General features: G+C 41.7%; 1 protein-coding gene across 1 annotated transcript in view; it reads right to left on the bottom strand.

The window, feature by feature from the left end:
• Positions 1–8,538, bottom strand: part of Fhit (fragile histidine triad) — a 1,440,845-nt gene that overhangs the window by 1,192,208 nt on the left and 240,099 nt on the right. The gene's annotated exons all lie outside the window — the stretch shown is intronic.

The raw sequence follows: 8,538 nt of genomic DNA on the forward strand, positions 1-8,538 counted from the left end.
AAAAAAAAAAAAAAAAAAAAAAAAAAAACAACAACAACAACAACAAAAGTCAACCCAGGAAAACAAGCTTGGAAACAGAATGATTTCCACCACCTCCGTCTGCCCGCAAAGCCCCCTCTGCTGGATGAACTCATTGCTAGGGAAATAGCCACCCATGATCTTTATTTATTTATTTTTTTAGACAATCCTCTGCAGTAGAACTGGGAGTTGAATGGAGCTGGACCTGAAAGACACCTGCAGATGAAGCAACAGGATGAATAATTTTCCAAAAGGCCAGCCCTGCTCCTTCATCCTCACCCCCATCCATCCACACTGCCCTTAATTTGTCTGACACATAACAGAAATTCAGCCATAAAACATTCACCATAAAAATTAACCTTATTTTGAAACATTTAAAAAAAACCCATATAGTGTATATCTGAAGCACAGGGCAGCTTCTCCATGTGCCGGCATGTGTGCGGAAGCATGGACATTTAAAACCCTTTTACAAGGTGAGTTAATTGTACGCAGCCCTCTATTCTGAGTCTGGCCCTGCAAAGCCACTGTTGCTTCTCAAGGAAAACCAGACACAATGAATCCCTTCTCCAAACCACACCAAGGGTGGCAGCAAGCGGTGGTCATATCATATCAGCCTTTTGCCTTCGCCCCACTGGAAGCTGAAATCATCTGGAGGTGATGTCAACCAAGCATATAACTCTGATATGGCCAAACCACGTTCTGACAGATGAATGATGGGACCATTGCCACCTGACAATCTGTGTAAAAAAAAAAAAAAAAAACTACATTTCCAAGTAGAAAGGACTCTGAAAATCAGCATGTCTGAAAAGTTCTCAATCTCTTAACTAGACATTCCAAAGGTATCACTTTAGCTTCTGATTCGACGAAAGAAAGAAAGAAAGAAAGAAAGAAAGAAAGAAAGAAAGAAAGAAAGAGCCGGGCGGTGGTGGCTCACGCCTTTAATCCCAGCACTCGGGAGGCAGAGTCAGGCGGATCTCTGTGAGTTCGAGACCAGCCTGGTCTACAAGAGCTAGTTCCAGGACAGGCTCCAAAGCCATAGTGAAACCCTGTCTCGAAAAAAAAAAAACAAAAAGAAAAGAAAGAAAGAGAGAGAGAGAGAGAGAAAGAAAGAAAAAGAAAGGGAAAAGGTCACTTCCTTCTGTCTATCTCTGAATTTATCAACTGCTTCTCTAGTTTTACCAAATCAATAAGATGTTTTGCATCTTTTAGATATAATCCAAGTTCCTGAGTTATGGAAAAAAATATTTTCTCGGGTTAGCGTGTGGAGTCCCTGGACAGCTGTAAATTTACCCACACTACTGTTCCGTGTAGGTGTTTTTAAGAATCGGAATCAAAAGGGAAAAGTCAAAAAATGTCAGGGAAAAAACGCATTTATAATCCTAGCCGATGTATTTATTATAATAAAACCTGGAGATCTTGTAGAACGTAAGAGGATTGTTTCAATTAATTTTAATGTCATTATAAGGCAGAAGATTATGCAGCCATTAAGAACTGTTTAGTGCTGGCATATTTTAATAACATGAAGAGCTATCTCCAGTATCATGAAAGAAAAGGGGTTCAGAACAGGAGAAACCACAAAGCTCTCCGGGGCAGGCACAGCTTGTTGACCAGCCAGTGAACAGAGTAGGGAGCTCTGCACTCAGACAGTCTCAAAATTTTTGGTATAGAGAAAACGAGGAACACATGTGATGTCAACCTCTGGCCTATCCACATATATGCAGACTCACACAAACACACATTACATATATACACACGTGTGTGTGTGTGTGTGTGTGTATACAAGCATGTACGGACACACATACCCTACACGGACACACAAACAAACAAAAAAACCCAGATGGAGTATTATCAAAGTTACTGAATGTTTGACAAATATTGATTGGCTTACCACATTCTGTTTAGAATTTCTTCCCACGCCAGCACTCCTTGCAGATAGTTTTTGTAAAATGAGATATAAGTAAAGGTCTGCTGGGGGCGTTTTTGTCTAATTAGAAAAGCATACTCATCTAGCAAATAGGTTCTGTTGTTTATCCTTTGCTTTCTCCACACCATCATGATACGGGGTATATATACATACATATGTACACATAGCCTTAATTTTTTCGTATGTTTTTAATCATATTTACTCATCTCCAACTCCTCCCAGATCCATTCCTTCCTTACCCGCCCAACAGCATCAACAGCATCAACAGATTAGGCTTGGCCACTCGCTCCTAGCAAACCAGTTAAAGAATAAGAAATGGTGCAAAATTAGAGAGAAAATGGAGACCCAGTGCAGTCACACTGGGGAGAGGAAGAGCTAGAGGGGTCGGTCCAGCAACCTCAAGTCTGTCTTCAGCACTCTGACTCAAACGAGCTTTGGGTTTACATAAAGCATGGCGAGCCAGCACTCCTAAACAGTCCTGTTCAGTGTATGGTGTCGCTCTCACTGCAGTGAACTATCCATCGGTTTTGTAAAGTGACCCAGAAACTTGTTAGGGTGTTAATTATTTACAGTCCAGCCTGGCCCTTGTGCATATCTGTTTTCTCCTGGATGGTGGAATCTGTCCTGTGACCTCTGCTCTTCCTAGAATTCAAGGTGTCTTGAAAGGAGTGGTTATAGACAATCAACTGTCTCTGTGTCTCCATCCACGCATGAAGGCAGAGATGTTGGGATTTCCCCCTTCCTTTAGTTATTTTGTGAACCCGAGTGGAGAGTTAAGCTCTCAGCAAAGGTACTGCTAAGTGCCTGCTTCGGTATCCACTGCAACTGTGAAGATAAAAATAGCTCACGTGGGCCAGTACCACATCCCCAGCAGGGTTCCCCAGAGAGTCCTGGAGAGAGTTGCTGTGGGCTGGGTTTTCTCTAACTCACAGTGGAGCGTGTTCTCAATACACAGGATGTTCTATTTTTATCGCTTTGTTTACATAGGCTTTTGATATTTTTACCACATGTGCAATTTATTGTTTGTTTTTTTAAATAAGAAAATTGATATTGAATAGAAGGGGAGCAAGCGTTAGCATCCTCAAGAGCCATCCGAAAACTGTGAATTGAGACTCAAATCATCTCAACAGCAAGAGCACAGGCAAGTAAAACATGCCCCAGATAGAAGTATCAGATAGAAGTATTCCGAGTTGCTTGATGCTAAGAATATTTTCATTCCTTTTCACGTTTACTGTCTGTCGCTAGTGACACTGTTCTCCAGGCTGGATAGACTTAGGTCGACTATTATTATGGTAGGTACTGCATAAGGCATTGAGGACCTACACACTGAGACAGCTGTGAGGAAAACAATCTAAAACAATTAATAAAGAAGAAGTCCAGGGATGCAAACTCTCTTGTTTGACTTTACTCAGCTTCCTATTGAAACGAGAACAAAAGTGCACATTTACCGATGCCCGCATGATGTCCATCACTCTAGTGCATGCTCACACATGAATATCTAGCTAAAAAGTTTAGGGGTTTGTAGCTTTTTTTTTTTTGCTTTTTTGTTTTCGGTATTGCTGTTTGACAAATACTTATTATTTAGCTTGATTGATGCAAGGCTCATTATGCAACCAAAGCTAGCTTCGAAATATGGCTGTCCTTCTGGCCTGCCTCCTGTGTCCTGGGATTCTAGGCAAGTCTTATGATACCCAGCCTAAAAGACTTGCAAGATGCTAGCAATGGTGCCAAACATCCTGCGAGACAGACCTTGATCTTCTGTAATAAGCATAAAGGGTTCTTTCATCTCCATAAACAAAGAAGTCTTCTTGACTATGTGGATAAGATTCTAGATTTGTCTGACACTGATCCATGACCACAGATCATGACCTCAACACACCGTGGAGAAATAAACAAGATGGTGTGATTCAGTGTGGGATACCAGAAGTAACATGGACTTCTGGCCTTCTCCTTTATCTTTCAGTCCTCTGTTCTGATGCTCGGGGAGACAGAACCAAAGAACAACCTCTAGGGGGTGCATGCAGTTTCACTGATGCAGTTAGGACCTTGGGAACTGGGCAGGATAACAAGTTCTGCTCCAGAGGGAGGACAGTCACATTGCTGCTAAAGGTCCAAAACAGAACAGCGAAGGGCAACAGAATTATGTTGCTTCATAGCATGCCACGGTGGCATAAGCACTATTCTGAGCTAAAGATGGGTGCAAGGATTTAATGATGCTTCCCCGTCCTTTATGAAATCAGGAGATAGAGCCCACACATGGGAGATGTCCTCCCTGTACAGAAACAGAAGGACCCTCACCGTGTGTGTGTGTGTGTGTGTGTGTGTGTGTGTGTGTGTGTGTGTGTGTGTGTGTTGGGGCGGGGCCGGTGGCAATGGTGTTTGGGTGAAGTGGGTAGTTGACAAGCATGAGAATTCTGTAAAAAGAGATCCTATTAAAATATGGTTTCTTTGAAAATCAATGTTTAGTCTTCTCACATAATTTAATTACTTTTTTGTAGACTGTTTCTTTGTTCTAGGAGCTACAAACTCATAAAGGCTCTGCCGGTTCTTTAGGCCGTTGTCTCCTTATAAGAGCGCATCATTAAGAGAAACCATATTAAATAAATGCATATGCTTTCCTCCTGTTACTCTATCATGTCGATTTTGTTCTCAGAGAACACTCAAAGAAAGTACAGATAAAATTCTGCTTCTCCCACTGTAACCATCTCAGAAGCTGAGAGGTCCCTAACTAGTTCTTGAGAATGAGAACAAGTGTAGGCATGTTTCTCAGACATAATTCACAGCTCAGACTGAAAAGCCAGGGGCTGTGTGTCACAAATGAGTGCCACGAATATCCATGGCCCCTGTACTGTGGCCACTTCATAGGACGGCAGCTGCATTATGTTCTGTGCTGACCTGTTGGTGAGGTTTGTCTTTCAGGAAGACTCTAAGGTCCCTGGAGGCAAGGACTATTTCCTTCCTGGGTTGCTGGGGACACCCAGGCCTTACTCCTTCCAAGAACTGTGATAAATACCTGGGAATCAGGATCGAGACTGAGACTGAAGTTCCCTCCATTCTAGGCTTTCTCCCTACAGTTTAAAAAGGCAACACCATTGTTGAAGGGGTAGGGGGAAGTTTCATTAAAGTCTGTCAAGTAATGCTCCCCTCTCTAACCCTGAGGGGAACTGGCAGTCCCTTTTATCACCTGATCTCTATATAAGCCAGTGTAGTCCCTACTGTGTCAGCCGCCATTCCTTCCCACCTCCAGCAACGTGTTGCTACACCATTGGTCGTGCAAGCCCCAAGTAGAAGAGCAAAGATGAGCCAAGAAAACATGACAAGGTCACAAGGAGCAAGACTTCATTACTGTGGATTCCCTGCTGGGGATTTCATGGGAAAACAGCAATTAGAGTACCTCGAAGGGCACACAGCTCACCTCCAACTCCTTCTGTCTTCACGTTCTTAAAAAAAATCAATTTAAGAGAGACAGGAAGCTAGAAATTAGTTGATGGAGGCAAAAGATTTGTGTGTGTGTGTGTGTGTGTGTGTGTGTGTGTGTGTAATAAAAACCGTTCACCACTGCCCCTTAATTATGTAAATCTTCTCCCACCAAGTATAGTATGCTTATTTATTGAGCCTCACCAGGGCCATCGTGGTGATCCAGAGCAGAAGCCATTCCGCAATGACTCATGCCACATTTTACAATAGCCTCTAAAGGACACATGATGTCATTGGTTAAAATGACTCAATCCAGATGGAAAGCCTTCTGACCTATACATAATTGATTGACCTTTGCTATGCTTTCCTCAGTTATTTATATACTATCGGATGCATGAATGTATATCAGTGGTATTTACACTTGGCAGCTACTTTTAAAAACACATTATTAAATTAAGATTTGAAGCTTTTTATGGCCATTTCCTGACCAGACTTCATAAACAAAGACTAAGGAAAGATGTTAGCTTAAAAAGAGTGTTTAACAGGCTCTGGAGGGACAAAGAAGCTTTTCTACTTTAACTGTTTTAAATTAAAATTGGTAGATGGATCTATCTATCTATCTATCTATCTATCTATCATCTGTCTCTCTCTATCATCTGTCTATCTATCATAAGTCTATCGGTCATCTGTCTATCTATCTATCATATGTCTATCTATCATCTGTCTATCATTTATCTATCATCTGTCTATTATATGTCTATCTATCATCTATATATTTATAATCTATCTATCTATCTATCTATCTATCTATCTATCATCTATCTATCTATCATCTGTCTATCATCCATCCATCCATCCATCCATCCATCCACAAATCTATCTAAAATTGAGTTCCAAACCATAAAACTAAGAATATCAAAATATGTATAATCCATTTCTCAATTTGGAACTCAATAAGTTGGCAAGATGAACTTTGCCAAGAGAATGAAAGAATTTGGATATTTGTATCAGTTGAAATGAAGGCAATTAGAGATCATAATCAATTATGAGGGAATAGAAATGCTATGTAGTATTCTTCGGTGTGTTTTTTAAATGATTTATTTATTCTAATTTTTATGCATTGATATTTTGCCCACATGCATGTCTGTATGAAGGTGTCAGATCCCCGGGAACTGGAACTACAGACAGTTGTAAGCTATCATGTGGGTGCTCAGAACAGAACCCAGGTCCTTTTGGGAGAGTAGCCAGTGCTCTTAACCACTGAGCCATCTCTAGAGTCTCTATTCTTTGGTTTCTAAATTAGGCTATTCATTTGTTTTTCTGAAAGGGGTTAGCTATGAATTTGATGATATCAGAAAGATGGTTTAGATACAGTTCTGACTTGTACCAATATAACAGATCCTCTATGCCAAGAAGGCATAAGAAGGCATGGTCCTGCCTAATGAACCACAGCTTGAGCCTCCTCCTGCTTCTGGAAAGGGTTGGTTAACCTCTCAGAGGCACGCCCACTTGTCTTCTGGCTTTTTTTTCTAGTGGTTTTCTATAAATCAGAGTCATGGTACATATTTCTGAAGATTCTGAGGGAAGAAATTAGATTTCCTCATTGGTTTTGGACAAACTATGAAGAAGTTCATTTTCCTTTACAGTTTCTGCACCCTAATTTCTATTGGAACTCGAAGAATCTAGGATAGTGAATCATGGGCCTGAAGTCCAGTAACGAGTTTAAAATAAACTAAAGACTGGATTTTAAGAAGAAAAAGGAAGCAAAGAAAGCAGGTATATTGCAAGTGTGCCTTCCCTGCCAATTTATATACTAAGGCGGACATCAATAACCAGCCACTGAGCTATTAACCACTGAGCCCTGACGTGGTTTCAGAATGGTTTCCATCAGTTCTCCAAGAACACACTTCCGGCACAGTGCATTAGTGATGGCAGATAATTGGGTAGTGGGGTTTGTATCTTATTCATTTATCAAAACCCTTTTATCTTCTTACTGTAAACTCTCAGTTTCACTCTAAAACCAAACGGCTTTTTTTTGTTGTTGTTTAAAAAATTAAAATTGCTTCTTTGAATCTCACAAAAACGTTAAAGCAAACCTAGCAGTTGTCCATATGGCGGATCAGATGACTGGTGTAAATGAGAAGCAAAGGGAAGGTCTAAGTAGGAAAACATGAAGATGCTTCCATGTTCACAGTGAAATGTGACAGGAGGGTGGAGGGATCGATTGCAGCCTCACACATCTGGGGGAGAAATCACAGCAACCACCCATAGAAACAGCAGGAATAGTGGGAGATACACAGCAGTGCCATGTAAGCGCTATCTCTGTGAACAGTTCATGCGTGTCCTGGTGCACTGGCCTCCACTACTCTAGGGTGAACAACATTCAAGTCTTCCAGCGAAGCATGAGCATTTACATGAGGGAGGGGAAGACCCTGCATTATTTTCGAATCTAGTGTGTGCTCTGATGTAAAGGAGCCGGGAGATACTGACAATTTCATAGTTTGTTTTTATCGTACTGAAAAATATTTACCACATACTAATATGACAAATAATCTTAAATGAGAAAAGAAACAAAAGAAAGCTAAGTGGAAGAGTCTCTCGGAATACCCATTCATTCAGTACAATGGCTGCTACAGGAACCGAAAGGCAATTAAGGAAAACATTGACTCAACAGCAACGTGTGTGTGTGTGTGTGTGTGTGTGTGTGTGTGTGCGCGCGCGTGCGTGTGCGTGCGTGTGTGTGCACGCGTGTGTGCGTGTGTGTGCGCGTGTGCGTGCGTGTGTGTGCGTGCGCGTGCGTGCGTGCGCGTGTGTGCGCGTGCGTGCGTGCGCGTGTGTGCGTGTGTGTGTGTGCGTGTGTGTGTGCGTGTGTGCGTGCGTGTGTGTGTGTATATGTGTACTGCGGAACACATGTAGAAGTCAGAGGACAACTTCTTTCAGGTGTTGTTTTGCTTTCCACCAGGGAGGGCCCTGGAACTCAGGTTGTCAGGCTTTTTGATATGTGCATTTACCAGCTGAGCCATCAAAGTAGCCTTGTTATTTTATAGGTATAAAACACTGCATAGTATTTTTCTTAACCACACAATTAAGAAGAAAACTTCTCTAGCTTCAGGGAGATGCTATCTCAAGTCTCTCTCTCTCTCTCTCTCTCTCTCTCTCTCTCTCTCTCTCTCTCTCTC

The sequence above is a fragment of the Microtus ochrogaster genome, chromosome 6 (assembly GCF_000317375.1).
Source record: "Microtus ochrogaster isolate Prairie Vole_2 chromosome 6, MicOch1.0, whole genome shotgun sequence".
NCBI classification, from domain to species: Eukaryota; Metazoa; Chordata; class Mammalia; order Rodentia; family Cricetidae; genus Microtus; species Microtus ochrogaster.